Source organism: Petaurus breviceps, unplaced genomic scaffold, assembly GCF_028583685.1.
Source record: "Petaurus breviceps papuanus isolate PSGF00001 unplaced genomic scaffold, PetGlider_PUasm1.0 688, whole genome shotgun sequence".
NCBI classification, from domain to species: Eukaryota; Metazoa; Chordata; class Mammalia; order Diprotodontia; family Petauridae; genus Petaurus; species Petaurus breviceps.
The window spans coordinates 3865331-3877830 of record NW_027186457.1 but is presented as its reverse complement, the minus strand read 5'-3'; the positions used below and the strand labels follow the sequence as shown (position 1 = coordinate 3877830).

Sequence of the window (12500 nt, the reverse complement as noted above, 5' to 3'; positions counted from 1 at the left end):
ATAAAATAACAATTAAAGCTATAGGCAATTTGGAAATATACATAGCTTTCAGGTATCTGGTGAACTTATTTTTCACTTCAGTTTGGTCCAAATTGAAACAAATTGTATTGCACTGTGCAAGTATTTTCTTGGAATAGAATGCTTGGATTCAGAAAAGGCCTCAAGTTGCTTGAAGATAGAGGCTGGGTTAGGGCAAAGTTATGGATTTTTGATGACTTTCCCTATATTTGAAATTATAGGGATAAACATTTTCCAAAATTGGGATAAAAAACCTCAAGATTTTGTAATTGTTACTATCATTTTGATAATCAAATGATATGATAAATTGGAAAACACTTTTGAATCTTTTTTAGAGCTAGATGAGCATGGCAGAATGTGTTCTGTCTGTTAAATTTTCTATGACCCCATTGAGAAGACAGGGGTCAGGTTTTCAGTACATATGACTTATGTTATTGTTGTAGAAAGGACAATGGTGAATTAGCCTGACAATCTATTTATTTATTTTTATTTATTTTGCATTGTCCAATTTAGAATAAGCAGAACTAGGAGCAATGGATGGAAATTTTAGGGTCAATTTAGGCTTGATGTCAGGAAAAATCTTAATAACAGGAGCTATCCAAAAGTGTAATTGTCTGCCTGTGAATGTAGTGGATTCTTCTTCATTGGAGGTCTTTAAGCAAGGATTATATAACCACTAGTCAGGTTTTAGGTAGAATCCTTTTGTATTATAGGTTGGATGAGAAAGCTGATGAAGTCACTTGAAACTCTGAAATTCTGTGCTCCCAGGTGTCCATAGGCATGTTTCAAGGCAACATGCTTTAAGGGAAACAGGACTAGGGTGTAAGAAAATTTGGATTCTAGTCCCAGTCAAGCAACTCTATGACCTAATTTAGTTATCACTTAATACCTTGATTTCTGTTTCCTCACCTGTAAAATGGTGATAACAACACTTCTATCTATCCCACACAGTTATTATGAAGGTTGTATCATATAAGTAATGTATGGATACATTTTGGAAAGCTAAAAGTTCTATGCAAATATTTATGAAACTTGAGGAAAGAGATGGTGTCATTAAAAAAGAAAAACTTTTACAGCCAGCACCAGACATAGTACCATGCATATAGTAAGCATTTAATAAATGTTTGCTGACTTGATTTATTAAAAACATTCCATATTGGGATTTCTTGAATTTTAAAAATGTGTAAAATTGTATTCTCTGTATTCTTTAGTAGAGATGGAATGTATATCTAAAGGGAAAATGACTTTCTCAAGTCACAAAGGATAAGGGATTTGGTAGCTCTTTGACTTAACCTAATACTTTTGAGAATGAGAGTAAAATTGAACAATGGTGAAACTGTGATCCCAGATCATGTCCATAATACACTGAGATAATTTCTACTAATGTCATATATATCAGAGTTGTGTTAACATTTATCTATATCTTTCTATATTGACAGGTAGATTTTATAAAGACTTATGTTCTGCAAATATGAATTTTTTTGAGGGGGAGAATCAAAGAAGGGGGACAATATTAGAATACTGAGTTCCTTTTGCATATATGCACAACACATACATACATACATACGTCTATACATGGATATAATGATAAATAATTGATCTGGATGCAAGTGTATTTGTAACATATTACAGGGAATGGGAGGTAATTAATCTACAGTTAACATAAACGACTTTCAAGGGTTCAAGTTTTGCCAAAGCATCTTTTGATTTCTGCATTGTTCTGAAGTCTGTTGGGACCTATCACAAACTGCAGGGTGTAACAAACCATGAAGGAGTTTTCCTGGAAGAAGTTTCAAATGTGCATAGACTGGCTGACTCTCTAATATTTATTTTCTGGCAACTCTGAACCTGGTGGCCAGGCACATGGAAAACAAGATTAATGTAGTTAAAAACAAAACAAAACAAAAACAAAACCAAACATTTTTCATTTTCCAAAAGCTAAAGAAGATTCTTTGTTACCTTGCAAAACAGGTTGGATGTGCCCCAAAAGACATATGCACAAAATTGGCTCCACATCTTTGAGAAACTGCTTGGAATCTGAAAGTGGAAGCAGGCATCTGGTACATCACTTAGAGAAGCATTATACAATGTAATTATCAAAGGGTACATATGAAAAATGAAAGATTCAGATGACCCTTCCCCGGCTCCCTCCCAGCCTCCCCCTCCCCCCCCAACACACACACACACCTTGGCTGTTTTGTGTATGGGGAGCGCAGGCATCCAGTTTCTGCATTCAGATGCCTGGTTCTAGCCTGGACCATGAACATCTTATTCTTACCAGGACTTAAGACACCCAGATGCCAACTTTCCTCCAACCCCGCAAAAGAAGGGATAATGAGGTAGAGGATGGAATCTTGTCTTACTATACTTCATTCTAGAATCACTTACGATTTAGGTGTAGTTTCACCTTTGACTCTGCATTGTCTTATTTTGTTTTCGATGTAGTGTTAACCCCGGGCTCAGAACAGAGACTTAGCAGGGACAACTGCGGTTTGCCCCTTCATACGGGCAGCTGACTTCTCTTTGATTTAATCTTTTGAAGGAAGCATCTGTGAATGAGAGTTGGGAAATATCTCAGCCTACTAACAATTATTGAACAGCCATCACTTTTAAAATGCACAAATAAAAAGCAATTGTGCAAATGCGCACTGAAATCTTCCAGATAAGACGAAATGCTAAAGACATGTATCATTCCCACCCCCACCCCCCATTCCATTTCTAGTAAAGATGCACACGCATTTCTTTTTCACTTTAACGGCAAAATTTTCTGGCTGTAGGTACTTTATATAAGGCGCATATTTCAATATGTAATCTCGGTCTTTAGATATGGGATTAAAATGGTGAATGATTTTGCTAATTAAGTGCGACCAAACACCCCCTCCCCCCCCCCCTTGTCTCCCTCTCACCCTAGAGGTGAGGAGGAGGGCACATACAGCCTTATTCTTTATTTTCCGTTGTCTGTGTTTGTCCAGGGTTTTTTTTTTTTTTATTTGTTTGTTTACTCTTGTTTGTTTGAACTAATCACCACTTAAGTAAAAGTCTCCCCCAGCCTGCTCGGCCTCCTCCTCCACTTCAGGCCGCATTTATCCGTGGTGAGCGCTCAGGCATAAAAACGTGCTTATCTGCAAATGAATGGCAGCTCTCTGCTTCATTAAAGCCTCTTTCTCTTTTGGCACTCGCATTGTGACCCTTTGATATTAATTCAAAGGGCAATTAAAGAATGCGGCCCATCTTTGAAGTAAAGCATTCAGGGCAAGGAATGGGATGAACCTGGGTCTCTGATGGACTGTGCGCATTCAACAGGCCTTTTCAAGGCAGTTTGAAGTGACTCAAAGAAAATGGGCAGGAGAAGGTCATAGAGAAAAAAGGGGCTAAAGAAACAGTCTGTATTTGTTCGAAGTATTAGCCAAGCAAACTGCAAATAGCAACAAAATGAAACAGTTAATAGAGCAGCCAGACAGAGGCATGTCAATCACTTAACTTGAACAGTATTGGGCTAACGGAGCCTTCAGTCCACTGTGTTAGCTAATTATCTTGGGAAAGCCAGTAACTGGAAGTAATGGTATTGTATTTCTTTCTGCTTACTGCTCAGAAAAGGTGATAAATACTCACTGCTTCATAAGTATGCAACATATATACATAAAGGGTGGGAGGGGCGTGGGGGGAGGTGTACACTGAAGGCTGAGCGGCTTGTAGAGGAAAATACCAAGCCCAAATATGGCGTAAATATGGCATTTTGTAACATTAGCATGCGGGAGGATCACTTAACTGGTTTCATATGGAGCCCGCTGAAATATGCATGATTTCCCCAGAACAATCCTGCAAGACAAACACGTTTACAAACTGAAGAAAGTTCTTTTGAGTAAAATATTAGACCACAAAAGCTAGGTTCAAAGAATATCAAGGGCTGGGGGGGGGGGGGGGGGGGGGGGGGGGGGGGTACCCGTTGCAATAGGGAGGGGTTAAAAAAAAAAAGAGGTTTAGAAAGAAGTCTGGAGCTCTGTCCTTAGCTTACCCTTTTGTGCCTGGCTATTGAAGGAGACATGGGACAGAGGCCACTGTAATACAGGGCCTTGTGTGACCAAGCAGGCTACCCATTATAGATTCCACTAGTTTGGATAGGGGTCTTTGAATTTTCTGGGGGGGGGGGGGGGAGAGCTAGGGGAGTAAAAGCAAGATAAGAAAACATTTCTATGAAAAGTGTGAACAAACAGATCTAATAGAGATTTCTGTTTTCCCCTCCAGGGTGTCTGTATATGTAGACTGAAGGGAGAAAACACCAAATTTGTAAATATATGTAGATAAGTAAATATATATGTCTCTGCCATTTAAAAACCTGGAAAGTTGTTCTGAACACTCCCCTCCCCCCATCCCCAGTCCCCAACAGACTTTCTACAGATTATTTACTAACCAGACGGTTCCAAATGATTGTTTGATGTTTTATTTCTGCATAATGAATTCTGTTTGGAGGCACAGTTCTGAAGACTCTGCTATGCAGCTTTTTGACATAACATTCCATAATGTAGCTATTAATATAAAAAGTTACTGCCTTTGTGAAATGTCCATTATGTAACTACTAAGGACTCAGCTGTTTAATACAGCAACGCTTTAGCTCATTGCAAACTTTTCTTTAAATTACCTGAATTTTTGAATCACTGAGTATGAATTACATGAGAATTCATGAAGATAATTAAAATTATTAAAAAAAATAGAAACATTAGTCATAGCAATAGAGACAAGGGAAGGGGGTGGGAAATGATGTTCATTATCCTTCCTAACTTGAAGCTCTGAGGTAATAACTTTTTTAGGAGTGTTAATAGCTCTGTACAATGCAAAGTAACTAGGAGAGCCTCCATTAACTAATGAATTAATGAACTGGTCAACTAACCGTTAGAATGAGGATGCAAAATGCCCTGACCCGGGAGAAAAATGCCATATAAATACTAAAAACAATAACAGTCATTAAATTGTTGATGAGAGGTAGTTAATAGAGTCAGTTCAAAAGCTGACATCTGCTATATCAGCAGAAACTTTTACATCATGAAAACTTTTGTGCTAAGAGAGGCCATTTAAAATTTTTTCTGTGGTGATTTTTTTTTAAAAAGTGAATTTTAATAGTCCTAAAGAGAACTAGGTCTTTTAAGGTTTGGTGCATGTTAATTTTAAAGAGTAGAGGAAATGTATAGTTAGGGCATTATATATATATACATATAGTTTATGATTTAGGAATTTCACAGTGATATTTTTTTTTTAGTAACATCACATAGAGCAGATACAAATCACTTTGAGTTAGGGACTGCTGGCTTTTGGGGAGAGACTTTAATTCTACTCTCCCTCTTCTATAAAGGTATACACCTTTCACTTCCATCCCTTCCTTTTATATCCCTCTCTTTCCCCTTATACTTTCTTTTCTCTATAAAACCTAAACTGTTCTTCAGGGTCAGGGAAGTGTGTGTCTGTAATAAAAAAAAAGTTGCTGACCTATATATAGAGGTCTTTAAGGTTTACAGAGCAATATATATGTATTATCTTTTTATTTTCTTTTTTGCTTTTTGGAGGGGAAAGGCAGGGCAATTGGTGTTAAGTGACTTGCCCAAGGTCACAGGCTAGTGAGCATTAAGTGTCTGAGGCTGGATTTGAACTCAGGTGCTCCAGACTCCAGGGCCAATGCTATATTGGGTGCCACCCAGCCACCCCATATATGTATTATCTTAATGATTTTTCACAGTGCTGTAGAAATCATTATCACCCCTATTTTACAGAGAGGTTGCGCCCATGCTCAGACTAAGTGTCATGGATAGAATTCAAACCCAGGTCTCTCCTGATTACAAATCCAATGCTCCTTTCAGTATATTCAGTTTCCTCTAAAGGGGGAGTTCTTAACCTGGGGTCCACAAAAGGATCTGTGGGTAGATTTCAGGGGTGTCTATGAACTTGGATGTGAAAAATTTAATTGTGATTTCAATATAATTGGTTTCCTTTGTAATCCTATGTATCTTATTTTATGCATTTAAAGACATTTTTCTGAGAGATGCTTTGCCAGACTGCCAAAGGGGTCAATGAGATAAAAACAAGTTTAAGAATAGTTTTACTGGCTTTCAAGGTAAAGATCTATTCCTTTTGCTACCTCTACTCTTGCATTAGCATCTTTCCTTTTAACACTCCTGCCATTGAAAAGGATTCTGAATATTCTGTGAGACAGTCTCAGGGTTAGACCATGGTGCTGGGGGAATGGAAAAATTGCAACCTCTGTCAATTTATGTCAATCTCATTTAATTATTTGTAATCCTACTTGGATCCTGTAACACAAGTTTGAAAATACATCGAACCCCATTCTCTTAGTGGTTGAACTTCTCCCTTGTTGTGAGTCAAAGACTTCTGGGACCCCAATACAGTCTTTAGGCTTAGAAGTACTCCCAGGGCTGACCAAACACATGGAGGATGAGACTGTTCTTTGCCTTCCACACACATTTTCTCCTAGAGCCAAGTGTATGTTTGGGTCTGGCATGACCCCGCTGTTGGTCCCCAAGCCAGCAGTCTAAATATGGCTGTTGACAGTGATACTTTTCATTGCTTTTCTTTCCAAGTGTGGTGAAGAAACATGTCAGGATTGGGGAGGTGACAAAGAATCACCACTGTGCTCCAGACCTGGGCCTGGCTGCCTTTGGATCATTATTTGGCATCACCATAGGTTTCATTGGACCTGGTCTCTGACTTTGAAGTAGAACCGGTCAGCCTGGTTACTTCAATTGTTCAGCAGGGGTTAACTGAGTACTTACTATGTACCCCAAACTGATCTAGCTCTTATCTTTAAGGGAGAGTGAGGTCCTTTTCAGAGGACCATAAAGGTAGCAGAACCCATCAAGGTCACCTTTGCTTAGTCTCCCCCTTTTTTTTTGAGTCTTTTTTCAGTTATGTTCAACTCTTTATGACCCCATTTGATGTTTTCTTGGCAAAGATACTGGAGTGGTTTACCATTTCCTTCTCTAACTCATTTTACAGATAAGGAAACTGAGGCAAATATGACTCGCCCAGGGTCACACAGCTAGTGAATGTCTGAGATCAGATTGGAACTCAGGGTGTCCTGACTCCAGACCTGGAGCTCTATCCATTGCATCACCTATTTGACCTGTTTCCCCCATTTTACAGATGAGGAAATATAAGTGAAGGAAAATTATAATTTTGTTTATCTGATTGCTTATCTATTAGTCACATAGCTTATTGAACTGAGGCAGCTAAATGACACAGTTGATGGAATACCAGACCTGGAGTCAGGAAGATCGGAGTTTAAATCTGGTTTTTGATACTACTTGTGTGATCTTGGGCAAGTCACTTCACCTTTCTCTACTTCAGTTTCCTCAAATATAATATCGGTATGATAATAGTACCTACCTCCTACGGTTTTTTTTCCCTGATCAAATAAGATAAAATTTGTTAAACATTTAGCATAATGCCTGGCACATAGTTGATACTTATAAATGGTTATTCCCTTCACTTATCAAATATTAGAATTCCTAGGGTCTAGGACTCTAGGATACCATTGTCTCTAGACAGTTAATGTAAGTTCCAAAGTGGTCTAATGTAAAATAAGGAAAAAAACTCAGACATTGAGGAAATCTGAATTTGTTTTACTTTTTGTTTTGTTTTGTTTTTGGAGGGCAAGTGGGGTTAAGTGACTTGCCCAAAGTCACACGGCTAGTAATTGTGTTAAGTGTCTGAGGCCAAATTTGAACTCAGGTCCTCCTGACTCCAGGGCCGGTGCTTTACTCACTGCACCACCTAGCAGCCCCTGGATTTGTTTTAAAAGCAAAAGTAACAGAACCCAAGTGAAGGAGGAAAAATAGGACTTGGATCAGCACATGATTTATAATTCTTGCTGGAAATACAAAAAGGCCCTGTGACGTTCGGACATGTTATGTAGATAGTAGATAAAATAGTTCCTGGAATTCCTAGGTCATGGAAAGGTAGAAAATGTGAAGAAATAACAGAACCAACCCTCTTCCTATGCTGTTGTTTAATAGAAGAGAATGTAAACAAGAGATTTTGCATTTGGGTGATCTTTCTCTAAAACCAAGGAAATAACTTTTTTTTTTTAATGCTCTTAAATGACTATAGCATTTGAAGCAGAAATATTGATCGTTTAAAAGAAACACAAAAACCAAACTAAAGTAATGCAGTCTCATGGAGCAGAAACCTCTACTGATACCTTATCTTATTCTTATTTCATGGAGTTGATTTAAACATGATTGGAAAAAGGTGGTTTTATGTTCTGATCAGCCTTGTAGACAGCTGGGAAAGATGGCAAAATGTGTCTACTGTCATTAAATGAAAACTTTAAAATCCTTCTGTCGACTTGCAATGTCAACAGGTACATGTTGCCATAAATTACAAATAAATATTTTCTAGAAAATATTCTCTGTTCTGCTGAGTAGTTGCCTTTATAGCAAGAAATCCACTATAATTTGGAGAAGCCCCAGGAAAGCTTTGAGACTTATACAAAAGATTGAGGGGCAAATTAAAAAAAAAAACATATAATTTAACTGATTTTAAGTGTTTTTAGTAATTCTGCATTATATAGTTAGACTCTGGGAACTAGGACGGGGTATGTGAACAAATCAAAGAATAAAATGATTTATATATCTATCTATGATTTGTCTGTCTGTCTGTCTATCTGTCTATCTATCTTGTGTGTAAGCCACTCTATATTTTGTATGGTTTGTGAGATATGCTTTAAACTTACGAATTTTGAAATATTTGGGATCCTTTCAAAGACATCTGAAAACCTGCCAAATGCAGGATTATTTGTTGAATTTTCAGAATAGACATTCAATCCTAAAATTCAGCAAGGGAAATTTCATGCAGAGCATGGAAATACATGCCCCTTCTTTCTGTGTGTCTGAAAGGCTTGTCTCCTCTCTGTCCCAGGTGTGGGCGCTGTCCAGAGGGGGAGAATTGATGGCTATAATCTTTCTAATTTCTTTTCCTTAGTCTGTATAAAGGGCTTTGCCAACTTTTAAAGTGCTATGTAAAATCAGTTATCATTGTTACATAAATGTCTTATTATTGTCTCTGTCAAAAGATCTAAATGAAACTGTAGAAAGCAGTTTCCTAACTTTGTTAGCATGGGTTTGGCTGGATATATAGGAAGAAACTTGTCACCCACTTTTTATGTAGAGCATAAGGTCATCATTTAAGAATTAGCAAGCCAATGTAAGTGTTATAGAAATGAGTTTAGGAATATTGTCAGGGATCTTAGAGAGTGGAAAGGCTGCTCTCCTTTGCTGCTGGACTTGGACATCCTTGGGAATACCCTCAGAGACTGCTTTAACCTTCCTGGCTCTTTCAAGGGCTTCTTATGTCCCAACTGGGTACAATACATCTTTCCACATATGTTGATCTTAGTCTGCCAGTTCAGGAAAACTTCAGAAAATATACTATTTTTGGATGCCCCTTGCCATTAAAAATACTTTTGAGATTTCTGCAAGGACTATGCATTTCAGATTTCCAGGATTACAACAACTAATGTTTTGGGATCATCATTAGACTCTGTATCAGTTACTTTTTCAGAAATACAGAGAATCTGGGGCGGCCAGGTGGCGCAGTGAGTAAGAGCGCCGGCCCCTGCGACGGAAGACCCGGGATAGGTTCCCGCCTCGGATACCTGGCACCCACACAAAAAATAACTGGCGGTGTAACCTTGAGCAAGTTACTTAACCCCAATTGCTTAAAAAAAAAAATACAGAGAATCACTAAATCACCTGAAGGGTAGCACTGTTTAGAAAAAACAAACAAACAAGACAAAAAAAACTTCTTATGATTATAGTTGATTCCTTCTTCTTAACTGACTTAACCATAATATTATTAAAATATAAATTCATACAAGTGAAATATCGCGACATAAGAGATAGAATGAGCTAGACTTGGTGACGGGAAGAAGACCCTGGGCTTACATCCTCCCTCTGACATTCACTAGCTCTATGACCACAGGCAGCTTAGCTTTTCTAAGCCTTAGTTGGCCACTAAATTCCCTTCCAGACCCAAATCTTCAATTCTACGATCTAAATATAGTAGTTATTCTTTTTAGACAAACCACAAAAGAATGAATAATTTAGTTCCAATAGCCAAAAAATAGAAATTTTCTTCCTTTCCCCTTTAAAACATTTTATCATTTTAAATAGGTTTGCAAGTGTTATGTCTCTTGCTTCTCATGAAGACAGAGCAGAAATGATACCCCTCATTTTAGAAATGAGGAAATTGAGGCTCATAGTAATTGATTAAGTGACTCCCAAAGTCACCCATCTAAGAAGTGTCAGAGCCAAGACTAGATAGAACATTTATCTTTAGATTTCTTTTCTGGTACTCTATCCAGTACACTCTTTGCAAAATAAAAGTTTCTTTTCAAAAATTCTGAGCTTAATTAACACTTAGAAAAACATTTTCATATACAAAACAGGACAGAAATTTTCCCCCATTACACTTTTGATAGGGCATTTTAAACTTAAGCAAAGAAAATCTTTGTCATATTAATGAGGATTAAAAAAAATTGAAAGCACTAATTTGCTTTCTGAGTCTAAAAAGACAAAAGTTAGATTTTAAAAAGGACCAAATATTATAGGGTCATGTACAAACATACCCCTTAGGGAAGTTTTACTTAGCTTTATTCCACCACCATTACCACCACCAACCTCACCCCCCCCCCCACAAGTGTGCTTATGTTTTTCTTTCTCCAGAAACACTCAATACCCTATCTCAAATGCTCCCTGTTGTGACTAGAATTTCTAAAGCCCTTTTATTTTTATGGTCTTCTTAATAGATGTTGATTGCTATAATGTTGTACATACACTCTATTTGATATATCATCTAAGCCCTGGAAAATGCTCATTTGCTTTGTAGAACCTTAGTTCTACTTCTCAATCTAGATGTAAAACAGGCAAAAAGCACAATGACTCCTGCCACAATGTAATATGATTCCAGGAATTAGGAATTTCCATCTCAGAAAGTACCAGGAAGTGAAGAATGTGCTTACTCAAACAAGGATGTTCTGTTGACTATTTTATTTGAGTTGCCTACTAACATACACACAAATATATACAAGAAGGACATATGTGTGTAGTATATATATATATATATATCCCCCCTCTACTTAAATATGTATGAAATTTACAATTATAAGAAACCAAAATTGGGGGAAAAAGTACCACCTCAATTTCTTTTATAGTGGAATAAGAGAAATGAAGCAATGTAGTTTAAAAAACTTGAAGTCCTGAGAGGTTTCATTTAAAAAATAGATTAAAAGGAAGAGAGAGAGAGAGAGAGAGAGAGAGAGAGAGAGAGAGAGAGAGAGAGAGAGAGAGAGAGAGCCCCCCCAGGGAAAAAAAAAAAGCTTTATGATTACACTGTTTTGGGAGAAGCTGTTAGAATGTCTGTCTTACTTTACAGCTCTGCCCTCTGGATTAGAGATTTTATACTGAGTGTTAAATCAGAGCTATGCAACAATTCTCAGATTTGGCCCTAGAGAGTAAGGGTGATAAAGAAGAAAAAAAAAAACCAAACAAACCCAGCAACAACGACTTTTGGTAGTGAGAGCCCTGAGTGGTGAATGTTTACTTTTCTTATTATTTTTATGAAGAAGTTCACATTGCCAGATAGATAAAAAGTAGGAAGGTGGTATTTCAATGAAATGAATCAAAATAATTCTGACCCCAGAGAAGTTATTTTTGATTTTCAAATAACATAAGAGGCTTCGGAATCAAGTCCAGAGGTCAAAGGTTCCCAATGGCCAAGTCAAGGGGTGCTAAGAGATGTATATTAATTCGTGTCAGCTTCTTGATTCTGGGGTCAAGCTGCAGTTCATAAAAGAAACAAGGCATCTTAAGAAGAAGTGTTATTACCAAGGAGCAGGTCAAAGTTTATCTTTGGGTCAGTGTACACCAGAGGGTCATCCATTCATGGCATGAAACACAGGCTTCATGCTTCAAATGGATTCGGGACAAGGTGTTCAGATAAGGGAAAAAAAAAAAAGAAAGCTCCCTGGTAGAACTGGAGAATGTCTGAGGACTCATAATTGAATCAGAAAAAAATGGCTACTCATAAAAATCAGAATCAGTATTATAACCTGGGCTGATTTATTTTTCCATCTTCATTTTATTGAACTCAAATACATACACACACACACACTTGTTTATGAAGAGCCATAGTTTAATGAGGGCAGCTAGGAAGTGGTTTCGGGGCTCTGGGAAATTTAGCCTATATTGTTGATTGAGGGGTAGCTTTACCAGGCCAGTGCCCCTTGACTGTAGCCACAGCAATGCACAAAAGCTCCCCATTGCCTTTGGCAGACTCTTTTCCCCTCCTGAAATCCATGCAAGTTGCAAACAAGGAATTAAAAAATTATTCTTCCATCTCTCTCTCTCTCTCTCTCTCTCTCTCTCTCTCTCTCTCTCTCTCTCTCTCTCTCTCTCTCTCTCTCTCTCTCTCTCTGT

At 37.7% G+C, this 12500-nt stretch overlaps 1 protein-coding gene across 2 annotated transcripts in view; it reads left to right on the top strand.

The window, feature by feature from the left end:
• The window catches only part of PAX3 (paired box 3), a 113502-nt gene that overhangs the window by 28395 nt on the left and 72607 nt on the right, over positions 1-12500 (top strand). The window lies entirely within an intron of this gene.